An 18118-nucleotide genomic window follows, 5' to 3' on the forward strand; every position below is an offset into this window, starting at 1 on the left:
CGTTTGCGTGTTGACCGTTGTAGATGTAACTGTTGAATTCTTTTGCATTAAATTGGTTCAATTAGACAAGTTATAGCTAGCTCTGAGCTTTCTTTTTCCGTTCCATTAGTTTTTCATATAGTTTTCCTGGGGACAAGAAAAGGTTTGGTTTGGGGAGATTTGATGCGTGCATTTTATATAGATATTTTGTAATTTATTTGCAAGCATTTCAATGCATTTTGTGTAGTGTTTAGCTACAAATGTCCCCCGAATTGTCTACTTTGGTTTCTCTTGTATTATTTACAGGTATGAACCGAAAAGGAGCATAATCAAACCTAAAGCATGTCCTTATGCATGCATTTAGGAGATGAGTTGAGTCGGAGCCTTAAGACTACTATTTTGAGATGCGCAAAGAAGTAAGTTAGCTAGGCGAGCAAAGGAAGAACTTCAAATTGCTTGTGCCTACTTTGAAGAGCCATATCTCGAGTTATACAACTGATTTTCAGGTGATTCAAATTGGAGATGAAAGCTTGTCCTCTTAGCTATCCAACGCCACCGGAAACGCCCTGTTTTCCCAAGTAACGAAGAAATGGCAGCCAATTGAAGTTCAGTGCGCGAAGTAGGAATTGTGCGCTGGAAAGTACTCGATCGAGTACAATTGTGATCGATCGACTCCTTTTTATACTCGATCGAATGGGGAATTTTTGATAAGTGTTCGATCGAGTACCTAAAGTACTCGATCGAGAGGTTTTTGTTGGAATATGTGTCCTCCGACAATAATGCGATCACGACTGTTGATCATGATGATCACATGTTTAAGTCTCATTATAAAGAATACAATTGAGAAGTAATATTTACTGTCAACTGGTCCACACTTATCGGTAATGATTGGCTGACTAGAGTTTGACATTACTGTCGTGCGACGGTGGTGATCAGTTGATCCCCTAGGTCATACCTATAGGGCAACACTCTAAATTGATCAATTAATTGATCGTATAACGTTACGAGTCAATTAATTTAATTAAAATTGACGGACGATTTCGGAAGTAATATTTACGTATCTCATTGAAATTGATTAAAATGAGACACGGTCTGAGTAATCGAATTGTATCATTACTCAGATGAAATTATTGTTTAAGAAAACAATTGAATTTGAATGAATTATTATAATTACAAATTGTTGTGATTTATAATTGGTAAAATATTTTGGTACAAGTAATTATGAATTACTAAGTCAATTTTTGTATATGACGTATTTTTTAATAATACGTTGATTTTTAATATGTTAAAAATACATAACAAATTTATGTAACATATGACATGTGACATATTGACAATTGACAAAAATAAAATGGATTCCATGTTATCCATATGGACCGAAATATTGGGTGTGATTAACATATCCTTATAATGTTAATTAAAATTAGTGGTAGATGTAATCATTTTTCTACAACTAGGCATGCATACCTAGTGTCTCTTGCAGAAGAGCACCAAGCCCATGCATTGGCCTTCCTCCACCCTCCTACCCGGTTTCCCCTAGAAAAGAACAAAGGTTTTTTTGCTTAAAATTGATCATTCACCATATGCATGTGTGTGTGTGATAATTTTCATTCATTCATCTTATCAAAAATATTTTTAGAGAGAGATAAAAAATATTTTTGTCCTTCCTTCCTCTTTCTCCTACCCGGTTTTAGGAGCTAAGACCAAATTATTTTTGGGTCAATTTTTACAAGATTAATATTGTACTAGTATTTATAATATTAATTTTAATTAAGAGTGAGCTTTGGGTATAAATCCTTGGGAGAGATCCTACACTTGGGTCTTTGTTCATCCAAAAGGAAAGCTCAAGAACAAGAGAGAAGGAGATCTCTCTTGTGCCCTAAAACCGAAAATCACATATGTAAGGATGAATATTTCTTCTTTATTTGTTCATTGTTTGCATGCATAAGATCACTATTTAATTTTATGAGTAAATTAACAATAACATATATGAATATGTAAGTATATAGATCTACTTTTCCATCAATCGGTATCAAGAGCCATGGTTGTTTGCATGCAAATCGGTTAAAAGTTTTTCCGAGTTATAAGAATAACATATAAAACTTGTAAAATTCGTGTTATTATGATATATCACGAAAATCATCATGCATGTTAAAATTTCTGGTCCTAAAATGTTTTTAGGATATTTTGGTTAATTTACGGATTTTTATTGTTCATATTATATAATAATGGCATTAAAATATGATTTTATGAGTAAAAATGTCATTTTTGGACTTCTTATGCTCGAAAACTGGATTTTTCATTATTAAATTCGGATTTAGGTGAAAAATAGGTTAATATGAGTTAAATTTCGAATATGGTCATAGAAATTTAGTATGTTGTCACATGCAATTTTATAAGATGTGTGTAAAATAATAGGCTATAGTGAAGTTTTTTTGCATGATTTATGGATTTTTGAAGAAAAATAGCATGAATAGTGACTTTATTAGTGAAATATTAATAAAACATACTCTATGACTAAGGAAAAACATTATATGTTGCTTTTTATTATCTTTTTCAGATCTAAAATTGAAAAGTTGATGTATATAATTTTTCACTGTTTTTATGATTATTTAGTTAAATCCGATAAACCGCAACATTGTTTTTCCGGATAAATTTCGAAATTTTTAACCTAAGGTTTTTGAACATTATGAGTGTCATGGTATTTTTTCAAAATGTTCATGAGTTTAAATTTCAAATTTCAAATTTATTTGAAATTTTGTGATATATTTGAAGTTTATAGTTTTTATTATAATTTTATGTCCATTAATGAACAAATTTTAGAAATATGAGTTAATTATGGTCAAATAATTAGTGAAGACTATATTTTGAGTCCTAAGAGGTTAGGGTAATTAACTTATGCATAAATATGAATTTATGTAATTTTGTGATTATAAAATGTTGAAATCACGCAAATCCGTAAAAATCGAGTAATATACGATATTGGCTAATTAAAGGCGATTTAGCATAAAATTGGGCATGTTCTTACATATTATAATGCTGCATTTTCTTTATGATTGTCATAATTTTAATTTATGTAATTTTTGAATTATGTAATTTTTACTTAGTATGGCCTTAGTTTTTAATTGGTATTTCCCGAAATGTATGGGAATATCGATTCGGTTGTAATTTTATTGTGATCTCGTATCACCGTCTTGTAATTTAATAGATTTATTTTATTATAGTTACAAATGTATAATAGGAAATTATGTAATTTGTTATGTAATTTTATTCATTCCGGAGTTCCCAAAGACGGATTTCTTCAAGATGGCGATACATAAAGATGGTGTTACCTCGAGATGCGTGCCTGGCGAAGTTCAAGGGACCAATGGAGTTGGTTTCCGAATATGTAATAGTTAAATAGTTTTCTATTTTAGGAAGGCCATACTAGGATTTATTTTTATGCTTTGCATTTTATTTATATGTCACATGCATCGCTAAATCGCCATAACTAAAACATGCATCCTCATCTAAACGAGTTCATCGACCGTGTCAATTAAAATTATCGTAGTTCACCGCTTTAGTTCACTTAAAACGTGATAGATAATAAATTGACATGACCTCTCGCTAAAACAATCAATTCAGACTTAGCCTTACCAAATAGTAGAAACCATGAAAACCTATTTCGCGAGGGAGTGCACTCGGCCATCCCGGGGTACAAACCTTGTTACGTAGGGGAAGTGGGTGATGAATGTCTATCCACCGAATTCATGTTAATAAGGGGTATTTCGGCACACCGTGCCCTAAGTTGATATGGGTTTGGATTATGGACACATTTATTCGAAATTTGGATTGTACTCAACGAAAGTATTCACGACGATTTCCGGATGTGTTTCGGGCTAGAGATGAATATTAATGTAAATATCATCGACCAAGAGTTCTAAAAGTAGAATCGATTAAAAGGTTAATCCACCGAGTTATGTTAATAAAGGGTATTTCGGCACACCGTGCCCTAAGTTGATATGAATTTGGGTCTTGGAATTATTTCATATAGTTGGGTAGATGTCACTATATAAATGCTCATATCTTGTTAAATTTAATTACAAGTATGATTTAAAAAGACAAAATGTTAATATTTCCTTTCCTCCATATTTGTAGTTCATTACAATGAATCCATCAAACGCTACCGCACCGATAACTATTGAGTCTTACCACAATGTTCTTGACGACGTTTGCTCCAACAATGATTTCGACACTACTAGAGAACTTCATTTTGGGATAGGTTCGGATGGAAACCTTAACTTCATGACCTCTTCTAAACCACCCACTACTACTAGATCTCGTGTGAGCCCGTCTCAGGAAGACTACCTCATACAATCTATAGGGTCTTTGTCTCGGGAAGATAAAGATGCCAAAACTAGTGGGAGCTCAAGCAATCAAGTTCTTGCTTCCAAGGTCAAAAGGTTCAAGAAGAAGGGAAAGAAAGTCAAAAACTTCAAGCAAGTTAATGATGAGTGCCATTATTGCTATGGCATGGGACATTGGCTTAGGAATTGTCCCGTATATTTGCGAAATATAAGGGAAGGAATCATCACTCCAAAAGGTAAAATTCCTAAGGAAATTTATGTTATTGATATAAATTATACTTCCACTACGACATGGGTACTAAATACCGGTTGTGGTTCTCACCTTTGTAATCATTTACAGGGTTTAAGAGATGTGGAGAGGCTTAGCAAGGGAGATGTGGATCTACGCCTTGGAAATGGAGCTCGAGTAGCGGCCGAATCCAAAGGAACTTATGTTTTAGCTTTGCCTAACGGATTTGAGTTGTATTTACATAATTGTTTTTATGTGCCTACACTCTCTAAAAACATTATTTCAATCGCCATGCTAGACATGGACGGTTTTTGTTTTGTTATTAAGAACAATCGTTGTACTATTTCAAGGAACGACTTGGTTATAGGCCAAGCTTCCTCTATCAATGGCATTTACATTTTAGAGACCTCGAACCGACTAATGATATCTATAACATTCAATCAAAGAAATTCAAATCAAGTGACCCAAGTGAAGCGTTCATTTGGCATTGTCGATTAGGTCACATAAACGAGAATCGCATCAAAAGATTAATTTCGACTAATGTGATTACACCATTTGACTATCAATCATATGGTACATGCGAATATTTCCTACTTGGCAAAATGACTCGTAATCCTTTTAGTGGTAAAGGGACGCGAGCTAGTGAACTATTGGGACTCATACACACCGATGTATGTGGACCAATGAGTATCACCGCTCGTGGTAATTATGACTACTTTATTACCTTCACCGATGACTTAAGTAGATATGGGTATATCTATTTGATGAAGTATACGAGTGAAGCGTTTGACAAATTCAAAGAATTTCAAAACGAAGTAGAGAACCAATTGAACAAAAGGATTAAGGCACTACGATCCGATCGTGGTGGAGAGTATCTTAGCCTTGAATTTGATTCACACTTGAAAGGTTGTGGTATTATATCACAACTTACTACACCCGGAACACCACAACTTAATGGTGTTGCCGAAAGGAGGAATCGAACCTTACTTGATATGGTTCGATCCATGATGAGTCAAACCGAGTTACCGAACTCGTTTTGGGGATTTGCAATTCAAACCGCAATAAAATCTTTGAACGTAAGTCCAACCAAAGCAACTGAAAAGACTCCATATGAGATATGGAGAGAAAAGGTTCCAAATCTATACCATATGAAAATTTGGGGTTATGATGCTTATGTCAAAATTAAAAATGATAACAAGTTGGCACCACGATCTGAAAAATGCATTTTTGTAGGTTATCCCATGGCCTCACGAGGCTATTACTTCTATAAGCCTCAAGAGAACAAAGTATTTGTGTCTCGCGATGCTGTCTTCCTAGAAAGTGATTTTATTTCTAGGAGACAGAGTGGGAGAAATTTTGAACTTGATGAAGTTCAAGAGCCACAAACCGAGATAGAGGCGCAAGAAGAAGTTCCTTCGTCATCTAACGCGGTTACTCCTCCTCCTCTTAGAAGAACGGGCCGAGTTATTCGCCATCCCGATCGATATGTGGGACTTATCGAAGAAGATGGAACACTCGATGTGTTGCTTATAGATAGTGACGAGCCCGCCACCTACAAGGCCGCAATCTCTAGTCCAAATTTCTCCTTATGGCTTGAAGCCATGAAGTCCGAAATGGATTCTATGCATGAAAACCAAGTTTGGGACTTGGTAGATTTGCCTAAAGGGGCATAGAAGTACATGATGATGTCTACAAAGCTAGGCTAGTGGCAAAAGGATTTACACAAGTCCAAGGTCACCATTATGATGAGACCTTCGCACCCGTAGCCATGCTAAGATCCATACGGATTTTGTTAGCGATTGCCGCATTTCATGATTATGAAATTTGGCAAATGGATGTCAAAACCGCTTTTCTAAATGGGCATTTAGAAGAGGAGGTGTACATGATACAACCCGAAGGTTTTATTGATTCTAAGAATCCTAACAAAGTGTGCAAGCTTAAGAGATCCATTTTCTAGAAGTTGGAATCATCGATTCAATCATGTTATAAAGGAGAATGGTTTCACTCGAAGTGTTGAGGAACCATGTTTATACATGAAATTTAGTGGGAGCAATGTTGTGTTCCTAATCTTGTATGTCGATGACATACTACTCATTGGAAATGATATTCCGATGTTGTCTTCTGTTAAGAAGTGGTTAGGTAACCACTTCCAAATGAAGGATTTAGGAGAAGCACAACGCATATTAGGTATCCGGATCCATAGAGATAGATCCAAGAGGATATTGGCACTAAGTCAGGAGTCTTATGTTGATAAGATTCTTCGACGGTTCAGCATGGACAAATCAAAAAGGGGATTGTTACCTATGGTAACCGGGACGATATTGAGCAAGACTCAATCTCCCTCCGAACCCCATGATGTTGAACGCATGAAGACGATCCCTTATGCTTCCGTTGTTGCATCAATCATGTATGCCATGATATGCACACGACCTGATATCTCGTATGCCTTGAGCATGACGAGTAGATATCAAGGAAATCCAGGTGAGAGTCACTGGATAGCCGTCAAGAACATCCTTAAGTACTTGAGAAGAACTAAGGATTCTATCCTAGTGTTTGGAGGAGACACTGAGTTGCGTGTTAATGGATACACGGACTCAAGTTTTCAAACAGATAGAGATGACATGAAATCACAAGCTGGTTTTGTTTTCATGCTCAATGGTGGTGCCGTAAGCTGGAGAAGCTTCAAGGAAGCTGTAACCGCGGATTCTACAACGGAGGCTGAGTACATTGCAGCATCAGAAGCTGCTACGGAAGCTGTGTGGATCAGGCAATTCATGGAAGGTCTAAAAGTAGTACCTACCGCCAATGATCCCATCATTCTCTATTGTGATAATAGTGGGACGATCTTCCAAGCTAAGGAGCCGAAGTCTAGTAATAGATCTAGACATGTACTTAGAAAATATCATGTAATAAGAGATTTCATTGAAAGAAAGGAAATTGCGATTTGTAAGGTTGGGACGGATGACAACATAGCCGATCCGCTCACCAAGCCTTTATCGCAGGCTAAACATGATGGACATATGATGTCCATGGGACTTAAGCGTGTACCAAGTCTATGTTAGATTTTGAAATGAAATAAAAGTGTTGTTTTTGTTCATGTTCATAATCACATTTGTCTTTTATCTTTAATTTATACATTGTTACATCCAAACGGGTTGTAGTGACAATTGAACCCCGTTAAAGTGAACACGGATTAACATAATATTTGCCCATAGTCACTTGTATGAGGTGACGTCTCGAAGTGACTAGAGTGTGATGCGATTGATGGCAAGTTCAAGTGCCATAGAGTCATATGAGAATGACTAGTCGATCACATAGGCAGACTGTTAGGAACATTTTGTCGGGCCTAATGACCGCTTATAGAGTTCTGGCAAATTTATATAGCCTGGTCGTGGCGAGAGCTGCTATAGTATTCAAATGAGTCGATTCTTTTGACTAAAGACTATTCGCCTAAGATGGCACAGTTTCAGATTAACTTTGATTTGTGTTACTACGACCATCGTAAATGGGGTCAAATGGGCATATTTTGGGTTATGATGGCTGTGGCTAGTTGAAGGGAATAAGTGCAATAGGAATTGTCCAACCCTAGTCAGGGTTATAACAATATCTCAGGGCCACTCGAGGAGTAATGAACTGGAAATGCGTGGCCACGCTCGGAATGTATCCATGGTGGATAAATCCGGTCAATCAGTTATTCTCCAGATCGATGAAACCACTCTCGATATGATCACTTGCAAGTACGACCTGAAAGACACATTGCATTGAGTGGGAGATAGTAATAGGACAAGAGAATTGGTGACGCACACTTGTCGAGGACAAGTGGGAGATTGTTGGAATATGTGTCCTCCGACAATAATGTGATCACGACTGTTGATCATGATGATCACATGTTTAAGTCTCATTATAAAGAATACAATTGGGAAGTAATATTCACTGTCAACTGGTCCACACTTATCGGTAATGATTGGCTGACTAGAGTTTGACATTACTGTCGTGCGACGGTGGTGATCAGTTGATCCCCTAGGTCAAACGTATAGGGCAACACTCTTAATTGATCAATTAATTGATCGTATAACGTTACGAGTCAATTAATTTAATTAAAATTGACGGACGATTTCGGAAGTAATATTTACGTATCTCATTGAAATTGATTAAAATGAGACACGGTCTGAGTAATCGAATTGTATCATTACTCAGATGAAATTATTGTTTAAGAAAACAATTGAATTTGAATGAATTATTATAAATACAAATTGTTGTGATTTATAATTGGTAAAATATTTTGGTACAAGTAATTATGAATTACTAAGTCGATTTTTGTATATATGACGTATTTTTTAATAATACGTTGATTTTTAATATGTTAAAAATACATAACAAATTTATGTAACATATGACATGTGACATATTGACAATTGACAAAAATAAAATGGATTCCATGTTATCCATATGGACCGAAATATTGGGTGTGATTAACATATCCTTATAATGTTAATTAAAATTAGTCGAAGATGTAATCATTTTTCTACAACTAGGCATGCATACCTAGTGTCTCTTGTGGAAGAGCACCAAGCCCATGCATTGGCCTTCCTCCACCCTCCTACCCGGTTTCCCCTAGAAAAGAACAATGGTTCTTTTGCTTAAAATTGATCATTCACCATATGCATGTGTGTGTGATAATTTTCATTCATTCATCTTATCAAAAATATTTTTAGAGAGAGATAAAAAATATTTTTGTCCTTCCTTCCTCTTTCTCCTACCCGGTTTTAGGAGCTAAGACCAAATTATTTTTGGGTCAATTTTTACAAGATTAATATTGTACTAGTATTTATAATATTAATTTTAATTAAGAGTGAGCTTTGGGTATAAATCCTTGGGAGAGATCCTACACTTGGGTCTTTGTTCATCCAAAAGGAAAGCTCAAGAACAAGAGAGAAGGAGATCTCTCTTGTGCCCTAAAACCGAAAATCACATATGTAAGGATGAATATTTCTTCTTTATTTGTTCATTGTTTGCATGCATAAGATCACTATTTAATTTTATGAGTAAATTAACAATAACATATATGAATATGTAAGTATATAGATCTACTTTTCCATCAATCGGTATCAAGAGCCATGGTTGTTTGCATGCAAATCGGTTAAAAGTTTTTCCGAGTTATAAGAATAACATATAAAACTTGTAAAATTCGTGTTATTATGATATATCACGAAAATCATCATGCATGTTAAAATTTCTGGTCCTAAAATGTTTACTTTGCTTAGTGGAACGATCTTTACGCCGAATTGCTTGAGATTGTAATCACACCTTTCTCTCTTAATCTTAATCTTGTTATTTGTTGCGTTAATTTCTTGCTTTCTCTCCTTATTACTTTCTGCCCTAATTTAGTTTATGCATTATTATTGTTATTTCATCATGCCTTTCATTAGTACATTCATTAATATTATTGTTGACGTCATTAGTAATATGAATAGCTAAATTCTCTTATGTTAGGATTAGGAAATCCATGGTATGATTGTGACGATGTAGCGAATAGGCTAGATAATTTATATGTGAGAATCTGTCCCCATAGCAATATAACTGTACACCAATTTAGTTGAATGCATGCTTCTAAATTACATTAATCTGGTTAATTTCGTTCCTGGATCGGAAGATTGGATTGAACAGACCTGCTTTGAACAGTAGACTACCCTAATGAGGACGGAGGTTAAGTTAGCGGAAATCTAGGATAGAAAGTGGACCAGAAGGACCTTTCCTGTATCCTTCTCACAGTAGACTGTCTAGGCTATTTGTAACTGAGTCGATAAACTGTCATGGTGAACTGAAATCCTGACATGCTATCTTTTATCTGATCACATCTATCATTTTCTTCATTTACTGCTCTTACTTTATTTCTCTTACCCTTTGACTTCCCGTACTTTAGAAAATCAAATATAAAAACCTCCAATTGTGACCTTAGACAGACCGAGTTGACAATTAGATAGTGACCGCCTCCCTGTGGAGATCGACCCTACTTACTGCTGACTTCTGTTAGTAGTATCTAGGTATTTATTTTTGGTACCTGATGACGGTATTTATTTTCAGTTGTGTGTAATAATTGGTCTTCGAACCATAGACAATGCGGAACAATTTAGACTTGGTCTTTTGTCATATTTGTGGTTGTATTTGCGTCTTTGCAGGTGTCATACTATCGCCCAAGAGTACGCACAATAGAGAGCTCTTGATCGAGTACCATTTTACTAGATCGAGTGTTTACCTCCATCGATCGAATGCTTCTCCTTCTCGATCGAGCAACCACAGATAATGACAATTCGATCGAGCCCTCTTTGCTTCTTCGATCGAGTGCTTTTGTTTGGATTCGCTTCCTTTCAAGCTATTCAGGAGCTATTTAGTGACCTCCCATGTTGCTGGCTGGTTTGGGGAGGTCCCTACTTCGCGTATTTTTGTGAGTTTTCCGCATCTCCACTATCTTTATTTTAGTTTGCATTTCCTTTCCTTATTTTTGAGTACAATGAGGGCATTGTACGGTTTGGTTTGGAGAGGTTATGCATCCATATCTGTGTCTGCATGTTTTTCTTACTGCATTCCTGTTATCACGTTTAATTTTCAAATGCATTGTTCTTTATTTTTCCTGCATCCATATTTGTGTCTGCATGTTGTTCTTACTGCATTCCTGTTATCACGTTTAATTTTCATATGCATTGTTCTTTATTTTTCCAAAATAAAAAACATTTTTTTTTAAAAAAAAAAACGATAAGTCAAAAAAAAATTCACGTTTATTTTTGCAAATAGGTTGAGTCGGAACGGTAGATTTCCGTGATGAAATTGCACTTTAACTTGTCATTTTTACTTAAGCTTTGCTTCTAATTGATAGTTATTAGCTGAGTCATGCGCATATCTACGAATTTTTTGTTCAAATTTAGCTGATTGTGTAGACTTGACCTGATAATTTGGCAACCTACTTTACAATTTCTGAGATTTAGAGCCATATAACTGGTGACATTCATGACCGGTTTACATAGGAATTGAGAGTAGTACTCCTTGCATAGCATGTTCATCACTTTTGCACATTTATGAAATTCGATTTCTTGTCAATTGCATACATTCAGGTTTGTGGTCGGTGTCACATGCAGGGAGGCGCTTGTAAAATTCCCTTTCTTTCATTTTTCACCCATTTAGCTCCACTTAAGCCAAATATAGCCTTTTTGACCCATTAGCTACACCCAAAATTTAGCCTGCCTAGTCAAACTAGTTTAGTGTGACTTCTTGTGGTATATATCCATGTTGCGAGTTTGGCTCGGTTGTCCAATTGATTGGAATTGGTAGAAAAATGAGGAAGGATGACAAAGAAATAAAAAACGTGAAAATGAAAAAAAGAACACGTGTGAAAAAGAAAAAGAAAAGAAATGAAATGAAAAAAGATTGAGTTACACGTGAGCAGAAGGAAAAAGAAAGAAAAAAATCAAAAAAAATTTGAGTTAGCTGAGAAATAAAAGACCGTCTGTGCTTATTTTTATCTTATGACGGTCTCCCTCCTCCGTTTTATTCATATATTTTTGAGGAAATAGTGTATTTGGACAGTGAGTTGTGTGCCAATGAAGGGCACTCGTACTTTATTTTACAGTCAGTTGAGATTCGGATGGTCTTATATGGTGTTGTTTAGGTGCTAGCTTGACGCTTTACCTCCACATTTCCATAATCTGTTTTGCCTTTTCTTACCTGTAACCTCACTCTCCCATATCATTTGTAAGCTCTCGGCTGTGACGGACATTGTTGGTTGGAATGTATGTATAGTGCTTGAATCGTCTATCATTTTTGTTGCATGTCGCAGTTTAGGTGAGTGTCTGTTTCTCTTTCTCTCTTATACATATATAATCCACCCTTTGCTTCATGAGAGAAGAGTGATCACGTGAGAGTCCAATTTTGTTGGTCTTGCAAGGTCGATAGGCCAGCTTTATTTATGGACATCTTATAACTCGTTTGCGTGTTGACCGTTTTAGCTGTAATTGTTGATTTCGGTTGCATTAAATTGGTTCAAGTAGACAAGTTATAGCTAGCTCTGAGCTTTCTTTTTCCGTTCCATTAGTTTTGCATATAGTTTGCTTGGGGACAAGAAAAAGGTTTGGTTTAAGGAGATTTGATGCGTGCATTTTATATAGGTATTTTGTACTTTATTTGCACGCATTTCAATGCATTTTGTGTAGTGTTTAGCTATAAATGTCCCCCGAATTGTCTACTTTGGTTTCTCTTGTATTATTTACAGGTATGAACCGAAAAGGAGCATAATCAAGCCTAAAACATGTCCTTATGCATGCATTTAGGAGATGAGTTGATTCGGAGCCTTAAGACTACTATTTTGAGATGCGCAAAGAAGTTAGCTAGGCGAGCAAAGGAAGAACTTCAAATTGCTTGTGCCAACTTTGAAGAGCCATTTCTCGCGTTCTACAACAGATTTTCAGGTGATTCAACTTGGAGATGAAAGCTCGTCCTCTTAGTTTTCCAACGCCGCTGGAAACGCCTTGTTTTCCCAAGTAACGAAGAAATGGCAGTCATTTGAAGTTCAGTGCGCGAAGCAGGAATTGTGCGCTGGAAAGTACTCGATCGAGTACAATTGTGATCGATCGACTCCTTTTTCTACTCGATCGAATGGGGCATTTTTTATAAGTGTTCGATCGAGTACCTAAAGTACTCGATCGAGAGGTTTTAGCTTGGATTTGCTCGATCAAGTGATATAAAAGTCCTCGATCGAGTATTTAGCTATTATACTCGGAATTTTTATCCCGTGATAGGTTTAGTTTTGTTAATTTTCACTTCCCTATATAAGGGAGTCGTAATTAGGTTTATAGACGTCTTTTTTCACCTTTTTAATACTTCTCTTTTCTCATACTTTCTACTGTAAACTCTTTTTCTCTTCCCTTTAATCTTTACTTTGCTTAGTGGAACGATCTTTACGCCGAATTGCTTGAGATTGTAATCACACCTTTCTCTCTTAATCTTAATCTTGTTATTTGTTGCGTTAATTTCTTGCTTTCTCTCCTTATTACTTTCTGCCCTAATTTAGTTTATGCATTATTATTGTTATTTCATCATGCCTTTCATTAGTACATTCATTAATATTATTGTTGACGCCATTAGTAATATGAATAGCTAAATTCTCTTATGTTAGGATTAGGAAATCCATGGTAGGATTGTGACGATGTAGCGAATAGGCTAGATAATTTATATGTGAGAATCTGTCCCCATAGCAATATAACTGTACACCAATTTAGTTGAATGCATGCTTCTAAATTACATTAATCTGGTTAATTTCGTTCCTGGATCGGAAGATTGGATTGAACAGACCTGCTATGAACAGTAGACTACCCTAATGAGGACGGAGGTTAAGTTAGCGGAAATCTAGGATAGAAAGTGGACCAGAAGGACCTTTCCTGTATCCTTCTCACAGTAGATTGTCTAAGCTATTTGCAACAGAGTCGATAAACTGTCATGGTGAACCGAAATCCTGACATGCTCTCTTTTATCTGATCACATCTATCATTTTCTTCATTTACTGCTCTTACTTTATTTCTCTTACCCTTTGACTTCCTGTAGTTTAGAAAATCAAATATAAAAACCTCCAATTGTGACCTTAGACAGACCGAGTTGACAAGTAGATAGTGACCGCCTCCCTGTGGAGATCGACCCTACTTACTGCTGACTTCTGTTAGTAGTATCTAGGTATTTATTTTTGGTACCTGACGACGGTATCACTATGGTAGTTCGTTCCAATAACCGAAGCTCCTATCCCTACTCACTGTGAGAATAGTGGGAGTTATTCTAAGGCAAGAGAGCCTTTGTCCAGACTGGATCTAGACACGTACTCAATAGTTTTTTAATAAAGATTATACATAACAAAAGGAATTAGTATATAGTAAAGTTAGGGAAAGTACAATGTGTTGCTAAGACTTACTAACCAAAGCCTTTTCATAGGCTTAGCATGATAAGTCATGCCATTTCAATTGAATTGAGATGATAAACTATATACAAGATTAAATGAATTATAGATTATGTAGTAATTGATATTGTATCAATTTTAAATATGTGATAATACACTCATCGTCTGAGTTTTATTCAAAACTCTTTTCTTATAATACTTTGTTTTTCCAAATAGGTTGTGGAGACAATATTGAACCCTATTTATGTGAACTGGATTAACATAGTATTAGCCCCTAGTCACTTATATGAGGTGACGTCTCTAAGTGACTAGAGTGTGAGTCGATTGATGGCAAGTTCAAGTGCCATAGAGTCGTAAAAGATGACTAGTCGATCACATATGCAGACTGTATGGGACACTCGGTCGGGCAGTGACCGCTTATAGAGTTCTGGTAATTCATATAGCCTGGTCGTGGTGAGAGCTACTATAGTATTCTTTTGAGTCAATTCTTTGACTAGAGACTGTTCGCCCCAGTTGGCACAGTTTCAGAGTGACTTTAAATTATGCTCTACGACTTTCGTAAATGATGTCAAATAGGCATCTTTTGGGTCATGATGAGCTGTGGCTAAACAAAGGTAATAGTGCAATAGGAATTGTCCATCCCCTTGTCAGGGTTATTTAAAAATCTCAAGGCCACTCGTGGAGTAGTCAACTGAAAATGCGTGGCCACGCTCGGAAGGTATCTACGGTAGATAATTCCGGTCAGACAGTTACTCTCCAGATCGAGGAAACCACTCTTGATATGATCACTTGGAAGAACGACCTACAAGACACCTTGCATTGAGTGTGAGATTGTAATAGGACAAGAGAATTGGTGACGCACACTTATCTCGGACACGTGGGAGATTGTTGGAGAATGTGTCCTCGACAATAGTGCGATCACATTAACAAAACTAATGATAAGAATACGTAAAGGGAAGATTCATTTTTATACGTCAACTGATCAACATTAATCAGTAATGATTGGCTGACTAGAGTTTGACATTACTGTCGTTTGACGGTGGTGATCAATTGATCCTATAAGGTCACACCTAAAGGACAATTCCCTTAATAGATAAATTAATTAATTGTATAATGATACAAATTAATTAATTCCTTAAAATTGAACAATTTACATATGTGAGTGAGAATATGAATCTTATTGTAATTCGATTAAATGAGATTCGTTTTAGTAAATAAAATGTTATATATTACTAAAACTTTGTTTATGAAACAATTAAATTAAGAATGATCGGTTAATTATAATTACAATTTGTTGTAGATTATATTAACATGGACCATTTTATACACTTGTAATCATGAATTACTAGTAAATTGTCATATAATTGTATCAATATATGTAATGATATTTAATTGTTAAATATGCATTAATATTATTAATAACATGTTACATGTTACATGTTACACATTATATGACAAAGAGACAATTGAGAAAAATAAAATGGACTCCATATTAGCAAGGTGCACCGCTTTCTAGAGGGTTAATAGGGTGAAATGGTTAATTGTTTTTATATTATGGAAAACACAATGATTATCATTGTAAGCTAGCCTACACCCTATTGTATTTAGATAAGAACAGTTCTGAAAGAGTATGGGCATGCATTGGCTCCCTTTGCCACCCATCCCCACCGGTTTTTCCACCCCTAAAATGAATAAGAATTGTTCTTATTCCATTCTTCATTCTTACACAATTTTACTTCTATCACTTTTCTTCTTCTCTCTAAAATTAGTTTTAGAAAAATAAATTGTTCAAAATCTTATATTTAAATTACTAAAAGTAGTAATAGATATAATAATAAGATTAATTTTAAGGTCTCTAATTATATATATATAGTTAATATATTAATTAGAATTAAGGGTTGTCTTGGTGCAATTGAAAGTAGGTTCTCACAATATTGAGACAAAGGGAATCATCCATTTATTTTGAGCTGAAGAACAAGTGAGAAAGGTGTTCTTACTTGTGCCCTTAAAACCGATTTCACTAATGTAAGGAACATTTTATTTACTTATCTATTTATATTTTGTTATGCATGCATAAGATCATCATCTAAATCAATGAATATTTTAGATAAATAATTAAAGAGTTTAATTTGAGGGTTAATAAATCCTTACACTTCCATGATAAGGAGTGAATACTCATTTAGCTAGGGTTAATGGGGGATTACGGGATAATTAAAGGGTAGATCCAACTTTCAATGAGTTTATTTGGTTGATTAAATTGTGTTGTTGTAGTTCTAGCTTTAGTGCACATGTTAAGTTTGATGAAATGCATGATTGACGACCTTGCATGATTCTTCACCCATTCAGCAACCCTTGTACGTTAATAACCCAACTCGAGGATTGTTAAACCATGCACTAAGACTAGTAGGGAGATCAGGTGTACGCCAGAAGCTAACCCAACTCGACCTATCGGCCGTAGGACAAAAAATTCCGGCCCTATTCTATAATGACTTTGACAAAATAACCAAACTCATACCTTTGGATCTAGTACATGATTACCCCTATGATCCCATAACACCCTAGTGCCTTTAATCAATTGCTTACACTCCTATTTACATTCCTGATTGTTTTCATTTCTTTACTTTTATTTGCTAGTTGTTGTTGGTCAACATCTTACCTTACCAATTAGTTGTGACACCCCTTGTTACTACCTTAAACATGTGCTCTACGACTTGCATAATACAAAGTTACCGTCCTTTGGGCTCGACCTCTATTTACCACTTTACTAAAGTTGTTTGTCGAGAATAAATATTGTTTTGATAGCTAATGACGACTAAGGCTCTATCAATAATATGAAATAATAGTTTATTGAAATTATTTTTTACTATTGAATTAGAGTCTACCATCATGAAGGTCGGCTATTTTATTTGCGCCGTATATAACGAATGTCAGTCACTGCCATAAAAATAATAGGAAAATTTCAACTTTGCTTCTCCGAGGTTTGAGATAATTCTACCTTAGTACCCTGAGATTTAAATAATTCCATTTTGGTGACCTGAGGTTTGGATTATTTCCACTTTGGTAACCCAAATTTTGAATAAAATTTCATTGTGGTGACCTAAAACATGTAATAGTCAATTTTTGTCTTAATTTAATTACATTTTCAATATAATAAAGTGCAAAATACAATACTAAATTACATACAAAATAGAATAATCACATAATATTGCAAAAAAGTCTTAATTTATTATGTTCAAAATATATTTTTTGTTCAAAATACTAAAAATGTTATGTATAGGTCATTAAAGTGAGAAGTAATCTAAACCTTGGGACACCAAAATGGAATTACACATATCTCAGAGCATTAAAGTGTAATTAGGTCAACCCTCAGGCACCAAAGTGCAAATAATAAAAAATAAAATAAAAATAAGGCTAGTTTATTAGTGTAGATGAAGCAATTATGTGGCTAATTAAGGTTCCGTTTGGCACGATATTTCAGGTAGCTTATTTAACCAAAGTAGCTTATTTGACCAAAATTTCAGCTACCTGATTTTTTTGCAAGTGTTTGGCAAGTAGGTTATTTGGTCAAATAAGGTACCTGAAATGAAATGCTACCTCAGGTAGCATTTGAGAAATCAGGTACCTGAAATG

This window comes from Silene latifolia, chromosome 11, assembly GCF_048544455.1.
Source record: "Silene latifolia isolate original U9 population chromosome 11, ASM4854445v1, whole genome shotgun sequence".
Classification (NCBI taxonomy): Eukaryota; Viridiplantae; Streptophyta; class Magnoliopsida; order Caryophyllales; family Caryophyllaceae; genus Silene; species Silene latifolia.